This window comes from Pleurodeles waltl, chromosome 2_2 (assembly GCF_031143425.1).
Source record: "Pleurodeles waltl isolate 20211129_DDA chromosome 2_2, aPleWal1.hap1.20221129, whole genome shotgun sequence".
In the NCBI taxonomy this organism is placed as follows: Eukaryota; Metazoa; Chordata; class Amphibia; order Caudata; family Salamandridae; genus Pleurodeles; species Pleurodeles waltl.
This window is the reverse complement of record NC_090439.1, coordinates 765,825,133-765,834,658: the sequence shown is the minus strand read 5'-3', so window position 1 is coordinate 765,834,658 and position 9,526 is coordinate 765,825,133. Positions and strand designations below refer to the sequence as shown.

At 42.9% G+C, this 9,526-nt stretch overlaps 1 long non-coding RNA gene across 1 annotated transcript in view; it reads right to left on the bottom strand.

Moving 5' to 3' along the window:
* Window positions 1-1,061: 1,061 nt before the first annotated feature.
* Window positions 1,062-9,526, bottom strand: part of LOC138273967 (uncharacterized) — a 144,422-nt gene continuing 135,957 nt past the window's right edge. The window contains exon 3 of the long non-coding RNA XR_011200342.1: window positions 1,062-1,927. This is a non-coding gene — a long non-coding RNA (uncharacterized lncRNA). The remainder of the gene's footprint in view (window positions 1,928-9,526) is intronic.

Here is a 9,526-nt window from a genome sequence, read left to right as displayed (position 1 = left end):
AAAAAATCAACACCAACTTGTCTGCTTGCTATAGGTCGAGGACACAAACACTTCGGAAGTCTCACGGAATTTTCAAATGCGGCATTTAGCTCTGACAACTACTCATTCAACTTCAGCTTTCTCTGACTCGAAACTAAAATTCGACTAGCCGATCCTACTCTTGACCAATACTAGATCCTCCGTGTGCACTCAGGAATCACCAATATTGGTCAAACTAACACTCCCCTTTAACACGCACTCTAGGAATTTTGTCAATCACGCCCAATCGACCTACTCAAACAGACAAGTTGCAACAAAAACCCAAGTAGCTCATATACTTGTATCAATACTCCAGAGTCTTAGACCACGCAGGGTCAGTACATTAACAACAACGTGGCCAATATTTGAGCACAAAGTGCAACACACAATTGAAGTTCGACGACTTCCCTACATGCACCCTTTGAAATACGCTCTCTCCACAACAAACTACATTGGAGTACGCCAACTCCCTAATTCTCACAAACATCACAATTCACCTGCGATTTGCTTAAGCAGTGCAAGCACAAAACCCTAACTCAATCACAGATCACACTAGGAACGCTGAGGACATCTTCAAGCAAGCAATGGCAAAACCAAATTCCAACCAAACAAGCATTGGCAAAACAAAATTCCAAAATTTCAAAATTTCAAAATTTCATACAAGCATTGGTAAAACCACATCTCCATATTTTTCCAAATGACATATAATCAATCTCCTCCTACCCGGACATAGCCAAAGCTCTCCTTATTGAAACAAAAACATCCTCTGTGGTTACCAAATTCTGTGAGCGCGTCCTACCTTATATTTGTTTTGATAATTTATTTTATAAGGGGAAACGTAAGAGTAACCAACCATCTACCCTCATGAGGTCAAATGAACCTTTGGACTCAGATAAGTGTGGGTTTGGCTATGAACAAAGCAAAGTCAACAATAAAACCAAACAATACCATCATTAATCAACATTAGAGTCAGTAATTTAAACACACCTTTTTGGCCAGGAACCACCACACCAGTTTAGTAAAGTTCAAACATTTATTGCCCTTTATATTAAAAATGCTAAGATCATGTAAAACCAAATGTTAAAGATACATAAATAACACATGTTGACCAAACCTTCTAAAGAATCTCAGCGTTGACAGAATATGAATCATTAGCCACTCAGGAATCACCAAACAGAATAACAGCAATATCAGATGCACAGTTGAGATTGAATACATTGAGTCAACACAGGTGTATTATTCACAATCAGTTATTTTCCACAGCCAAATTCAGAATGTGACATTCTAACCATTAACTTAATTAGATTAAGCATGTTAGACTTCATGGAAAAAGAAAAAGAAGACAAAAACTCATTTGGAAAACATCCATCCATGGCGCTAGCAAAAACAGCGGTTGGGTTTTCTAAAAGGGAAAACATGAAAACCTGCAAGAAAGACAAATGCGCACTTTGTGTCATACCTCTCCTTAATGGGTTCAGCAGTCAGTTAAGTCTTCTTCAGTGGAACATCTTCTGGTCATCCTCAGTGGACAATGACATATATGGGAACAGTTCAATAATATTTGGCCTTAATGCATCTGAACTGTCAGTGGCACATGGCACATTATTTCACTAGCAGAAATAAAACACATCTGAACACAGCCGGGAACAAGGAAGGACTGCATTCCAATCGGCAGGGAAGAATTCTGCATTAGACTGATCACAGCAAAGGACAAAGCAGTCTCCTCAAAGTCTGAGCTTACTTCACAATATTAATGTCCCAAAAAATAACTAGATACTTTGCCATTGGTTAGACTATAGGGTGGTTTTGGACAGAATCAATTAATACTAAAGCACGTTTCTTCATGTTGCACTTCCTGTGTTCTTTTCTCCTCCATTGGTTCAGCTCCTTTCACTGCCATCACCAGTTTCTGTCACAGAAATAAAATGCTTCAAACTACATGAAACAACTGAAAGCCATTGTTTTCTGTGGAAAACTATCTGGCAGGAACTAAACGACTGTTTCCAAATACAGCACAAGAACATTTCTCTTGGACATTAGATCATCACACAAGATGTTTCATAAAGAACAGAAAACCTTCTAAGCATCACATTTAATTGTGAATTAGCTTAACATAGGCCTTTTCAAAAACACAGTAAAATGTGCAGTGTAGAACATTTAATAAAGCTCAAGCTATTGATTTTCTGAACATGTAATTATTATTTCTTCCTTACTCTCAGTTAGTAAAAGATAAAATACATTTAATTAGACAGTGTTTTATTTTTCATTTTCGAAATATCTGTGTCAATTATCAGTGTTGGCCTCAATTTCATTTTAGCCTTGCACTTTTAAAAGTATGTTTTTCTTTCAATTAATCAGTAGTTTTTACACTCTAACAAAGCTAACCTCATGTTAAAGCTATAGAGACACAACAAATGACAAGAGGCCTTTTCATGTGACTGGCCAGCTCACCAGTGACAAGTGCTTTGTCTGACATCCTGTGAGTCTCTAGGTACCTGCCCTGAGTTCCTGGGGGGCTTTAGTAGTGTACTTCTGTGGTGGATTGGAATTTAGAGTACTAAAAGTCAGAAGGTAAGATCTTTCACCTGAACAAACCTGGTTGGTGTATCTGACTCGCGCTCCATTGTGGTCAGTGTCAAATTTCAGTTTGGTCCCAGGCTAACACGATCATTGACTATCACTAGTTCTTTCTGCTTCTTGCCACTAGTTTTACTGAAAACCTTCAAATTCATACCTCTGTTTCTCCTTATTGTTTTTTTTTTATTTCTGTGTCATTTTGTTTACTAAATTTTACTCTATATTTTCTAATTTGTTTTGGGATTTCTGTTGTTTTGCATTTCCACTTTGTTACTGTTTTAGTACTGCGTACATTCTTTACACATTGCTTCTAATTTAAGGCTGTCTATTTTGAGCCATGGCTACCAGATGGAGGGTTAAGCTCACGTTTATTTAGTGACTTTAGTGGTTCACCCTTACAAGGATTGTGGTTATAACTTGAGGTGGGTTGTAACACTGAAAAATGTTTGTTTGTTTGGTCCTCAAAAGGTGTTAGGATTGCTTGGCAGAAACTATGTAGGCCTAAGGAAAGCTTCTTAAAGATGCTGCTAGAGTATGGTGGTTGGTTCGCCAAGCTCTTCATATTAATTACTATAGTCCTAGGGCTCCGGTTTGGGATTCCCCTGGCACTCCTGAGTTTCTTCTAGACAGAATAGCTTTGGTATTAAAAGGGGTGATGAAGTGGGGACAACTTTTGAAGGATGCGAAGCCGGTCCCCTGGCTGGAATTGGAGGAATTAACAGATTATAAGCTTTCAAGGTTTAAGAATGTACAACTAGCGAGCTGGGCGGCATCTCTTCAGGAGAAAGGGGGAATGTATAATCCTTGGGAGGTAAAATTATCCTCTACCTTGGTACATAAAGACGTTTCTGTTTGGTATCAGGCATTGCTTTATGCACCAGACTCAGTGGCTTTGTTTCCCGAGAAGAAATGGGGAGAAGTTTTTCCAAATTTGGATTTAGTGCATATTTGGGAAAGGTCAAGCTCTATGCTATGGTCGGTAACTAGGCCAGTTGCTCTGAAAAAAAATCAACTGTTTACCATGCATAGGGCTTATTGGTGTCCCCAGAGGCTGTCTGCGGTGGGGAACTTAGAAAAGAATTGCCTGCGGTGTGGGGAGCCAAACGCAAATGACGTACACATGTTTTGGAGCTGTCCATACTTAGCTCTTTTTTGGTCAGGGATTAACGGTTTTCTTAAGCAATTCATAAGTATTGATATAGAAGTTACCCCCCCTATGGTATTTTTTGGTGTTCTTTCCAATTCAACATGGGAATTGAAGTTATCCAGGCCGTGTAAGGGTATACTGTTTTTGTTGTTATTATTGGCCAGGAGACAAATATGTTTAACCCCTTAGCTGCTGGGCCTTTTCCCCCCCAGTGCTGAGCCCTTTTTTGGCTATTTGGGGTAGTTCGCGCTTAGGGCTTCATAACGTTTTGAACACATAAGCTAACCACGCCAAATTTGCGTCCTTTTTTTCCAACATCCTAGGGATTCTAATGGTACCCAGAGTTTGTGGCTTCCCCTGGAGGAGACCAAGAAAATAGCCAAAATACAGTGAAAATTTCGTTTTTTCCAAAAAAATTGGAAAAAAGGGCTGCCGAAGAAGCTTGTGGTTTTTTCCCTGAAAATGCCATCAACAAAGGGTTTCTGGTGCTGAAATCACTATCTACCCACCTTTCAGGAACGGGCAGACTTGAATCAGAAAACCACATTTTCCAACACAAATTTGGCATTTTACTGGGACATACCCCATTTTTACTATTTTTGGTGCTTTCAACCTCCTTCCAGTTAGTGACAGGAATGGGTGTGAAACCAATGCTGGATCCCGGAAAGCTAAACATTTCTGAAAACTAGACAAAATTCTGAATTCTGCAAGGGGTCATTTGTGTAGATCCTACAAGGTTTTCCTACAGAAAATAACAGCTGAATTAAAAAAATATTGAAATTGAGCTGAAAACAACAGCCATTTTTCTTTATGTTTTACTCTGTAACTTTTTCCTGCAAAGTCAGATTTCTGAAAGCAATATACTGTTTTGTCTGCTGGACTCTCTGGTAGCGGGGATATAAAGGGCTTGTAGGTTCATCAAGAACCCTAGGTACCCAGAGCCAATAAATGAGCTGCACCCTGCAGTTGGTTTTCATTCTATACTGGGTATACAGCAATTCATTTGCTGAAATATGAAGAGTGAAAAAGAGGTATCAAGAAAACCTTTGCATTTCCAAAATGGGATCAAGATAAGGTTTTGAGGAGCAGTGGTTATTTGCACATCTCTGAATTCCGAGGTGCCCATACTAGCATGTGAATTGCAGGGCATTTCTCAAATAGACGTCTTTTTTACACACTCTCTTATATTTGGAAGGAAAAAATGTAGAGAAAGATAAGGGGCAATAACACTTGTTTTGCTATTCTATGTTCCCCCAAGCCTCCCGATAAAAATGATACCTCACTTGTGTGGGTAGGCCTAGCGCCCGCGACAGAAAATGCCCCAAAACACAACGTGGACACATCCCATTTTTTGACAAAATACAGAGCTGTTTTTTGCAAAGTGCCTACCTGTAGATTTTGGCCTCTAGCTCAGCCGGCACATAGGGAAACCTACCAAACCTGTGCATTTTTTAAAACTAGAGACCTAGGGGAATCCAAGATGGGGTGACTCGTGGGGCTCTCACCAGGTTCTGTTACCCAGAATCCTTTGCAAACATCAAAAGTGGCTAAAAAAATAAGTTTTCCTCACATTTTGGTGACAGAAAGTTGTGGAATCTGAGAGGAGCCACAAATTTCCTTCCACCCAGCATTCCCCCAAGTCTCCAGATAAAAATGATACCTCACTTGTGTGGGTAGGCCTAGCGCCCGCCACAGGAAATGCCCCAAAACACAACGTGGACACATCCCATTTTTTGACAAAATACAGAGCTGTTTTTGCAAAGTGCCTACCTGTAGATTTTGGCCTCTAGCTCAGCCTGCACATAGGGAAACCTACCAAACCTGTGTATTTTTGAAAACTAGAGACCTAGGGGAATCCAAGATGGGGTGACTTGTGGGGCTCTAACCAGATTCTGTTACCCAGAATCCTTTGCAAACCTCAAAAAGTGGCTAAAAAAACAAGTTTTCCTCACATTTCGGTGACAGAAAGTTCTGGAATCTGAGAGGGGCCACAAATTTCCTTCCACCCAGCGTTCCCCCAAGTCTCCCGATAAAAATGATACCTCACTTGTGTGGGTAGGCCTAGTGCCTGCGACAAGAAATGCCCCAAAACACAACGTGGACACATACCATTTTTTGACAAAATACAGAGCTGTTTTTTGCAAAGTGCCTACCTGTAGATTTTGGCCTCTAGCTCAGCCGGCACATAGGGAAACCTACCAAACCTGTGCATTTTTGAAAACTAGAGACCTAGGGGAATCCAAGATGGGGTGACTTGTGGGGCTCTGACCAGGTTCTGTTACCCAGAATCCTTTGCAAACCTCAAAAAGTGGCTAAATAAACAGGTTTTCCTCACATTTCGGTGACAGAAAGTTCTGGAATCTGAGAGGAGCCACAAATTTCCTTCCACCCAGCGTTCCCCCAAGTCTCCCGATAAAAATGGTACCTCACTTGTGTGGGTAGGCCTAGCGCCCGCGACAGGAAATGCCCCAAAACACAACGTGGACACATCCCATTTTTTGACAAAATACAGAGCTGTTTTTTGCAAAGTGCCTACCTGTAGATTTTGGCCTCTAGCTCAGCCGGCACATAGGGAAACCTACCAAACCTGTGCATTTTTGAAAACTAGAGACATAGGGGAATCCAAGATGGGGTGACTTGTGGGGCTCTGACCAGGTTCTGTTACCCAGAATCCTTTGCAAACCTCAAAATATGGCTAAAAAAACACATGTTCCTCACATTTCTGTGACAGAAAGTTCTGGAATCTGAGAGGAGCCACAAATTTCCTTCCACGCAGCGTTCCCCCAAGTCTCCTGATAAAAATGATACCTCACTTGTGTGGGTAGGCCTGGCGCCCGCGACAGGAAATGCCCCAAAACACAACGTGTACACATCACATTTTTTCATAGAAAACAGTGCCTACCTGTGGATTTTGGCCTCTAGCTCAGCCGGCACCTGGGGAAACCTAGCAAACCAGCACATTTTTTAAAACTAGAAACCCAGGGGAATCCAAGATGAGGTGACTTGTGGGGCTCTGACCAGGTTCTGTTACCCAGAATCCTTTGCAAACCTCAAAATGTGGCTAAAATAACACGTTTTCCTCACATTTCGTGACAGAAAGTTCTGGAATCTGAGAGGAGCCGCAAATTTCCTTCCACCCAGCGTTCCCCCAAGTCTCCCGATAAATATGATACCTCACTTGTGTGGTTAGGCCTGGTGCCCGCGACGTGAGGCAGCTGTTGACCCTGGGGTGATCCATTCCAGACACAGGCACTAGGTGTAGGCACTCAAGTGGGGTAGTGTTTTTATCAGGACAGGTGAGGAGTCACTGGTGGTAGGAATGTTGTGGATCCCAGCATATTCCTGTAGTTTGTGTGACAGAAATGCAAGAAAAATTGAGTTTTTTTTCCAACATTTCAGATTTGCAGGGTATTCTGGGTAAGAAAACTTTGGGGAATCCACACAAGTCACACCTCTGTGGACTCCCCCGAATGTCTAGTTTCCAGAAATGTTTGGGTTTAGTGTGTTTCTCTATATGGCCGCCGAATCCAGGACCAAAAACACAGGTGCCTGCCTTACAAAACCAGTTTGTTTTGCCATAGATAATTTTGATGTCTCCACAATATGATTTGGGTGGTGGAATTTGGGGCTGAACTAAATTGGGGAGCTCCCAAGAGAGCACTCTCTCTCTCTCTCTCTCTCTCTCTCTCTCTGCTTGCCGCCGCATTCACCTGCTCTCTGGGTTGGCCTAACCCACTGTTACCCAGTTGCACGAACAGCTTGCGAAGGGACAGCAGGACTGTCCTCATCACCTCCCTCATAATGTACTGGAAGAGGAGTTATCAAATGGGACTCCTCTGACTGAAAAATCACTCCCAGAGTCTGCGCCATTGTCCTATCCCTCAGATGCTGTCTCAGTATCTGATGACTCAGTCTCTGATCCTATGTCAGAGCGGTCCTCTATAACCCGAGTGCAGGCAGCAGTCATCCATCAAGATGCCATCTCTGCTATTGGCTAAACTGTTGCTCTAAAACACTAGCCTACGTAGACAGTCACAAAATCGATGGTGTGTGTGAGATACGTGCAACAGTAATGGCCACCTTACCTGCGCTTCTTCCCTCAATCAGCACGTACTTTCAAGACACTCAAAAAACACCTTGTCACATACCATTCGTCACAGTCTTTAGCACCTCCTGCGCCCAGTCCAACAATCATTATTGGTGCTCCCACTCCCTCCTCCTCGGATTCCCTCATTACCACCCAGCAAAAGTGCCCTTCATCTCTCCATAGCCGCCCTCCACCCCACACATACATTTCATCGGTATTATAGTGCAGGTAATGGCTGACTTTACTAATGTACTCAGCTATTTACATAAAATACAGATTTGCTCTTTGCAGTAGGCATATAAACCTTCTGCGCTTCTTTATGGCACTAAAACTGCCACTAGACAAGTCGGACCCTTTTCCCCCCAGGAAAACCACACACATATTGACAAAAGTGATATATATATGACAGCCAACCACCTGAAACTCAACTCAAGCAAAACCGAAATAATCCTCTTTGGCCCACACAAAAACACCTGGGACCCCTCATGGTGGCCCACCACGCTAGGCCCTGCACCCACCCCCGCCAACCACGCACGCAACCTCAGCATCATCCTAGACTCCTCCCTCTCGATGACCCAACAAATCAACGCTCTCACCTCCTCATGCTTCAACACACTCCGTATACTGAAAAACATTCAAATGGATCCCCACAGAGACCAAAAAAACTGTCACTCACGCACTCATCAGCAGCAGGCTTGATTACGGAAACGCCCTCTACGCCGGCACCACTCTAAAACTCAAGCGCAAACTACGCGCATCCAGAACTCAGCAGCACGACTCATCCTCGACCTCCCCCGACACGAACACATCTCTCCACACCTCAAATCCCTCCATTGGCTCCCCACTGACAAAAAGATCACCTTCAAGATCCTCATCCTCGCACACAAATCACTCCACAACACAGGCCCTGCCTACCTCAACGAGAGTCACCTTCCACACCCCCACACGAAACGTCCGCTCAGCTGACCTCTCTCTCGCCTCTGTCCCCCGCATCAAACACACCACCACCGGGGGCAGATCCTTCTCCTACCTTGCACCCAAAACCTGGAACGCCCTCACAACCCACCTTCACAAGACCCAAAACCTACTTCTTTTCAGGAAGGACCTCAAAACCTGGCTTTTCGAACAGTGAACCTCCCAGCCCCTTTCCCTCCCCCCATCCCCCCCTCAAGTGCCTTGAGACCCTCACGGGTGAGTAGCGCGCTTAATAAATCTTTGATTGATATATATAGATCTACCTCTATATATATATATATATATATATATATCTACATAGATATATCTATAGATATATATCAATGTACATAGATATATCTATCTAGATATATATATATATATAGATCTATATATACATCTATTTTTTTTAGTTGTTGTATGGTTTCCGTGGGGGCCAAAATGGCCCCCAGGGAAACCCTACAACATCTATAAAAAAAAATATTGCCCCCACAGGGGGTCACCCTGCCCACGGACGACCCCCTGTCATTTTATTTTAAGTTTTTAATTTTTTTATTTTATTTTTTGGGGAAAAAAAAAAAATTCCCCTGGGGGGGGCACCTACCTTTTTTTTTAATAAAAAATATGCCCGGGTGGGGCGGCCCGTTTTCCGAGGGGGCCGCCCTTTGATTCGCAGCGGGCACAGCTGCGATCGGGGGCCAGGAAACACTTTCAGAAGGCCTCGTAAGAAAGGGGAGAGTCTC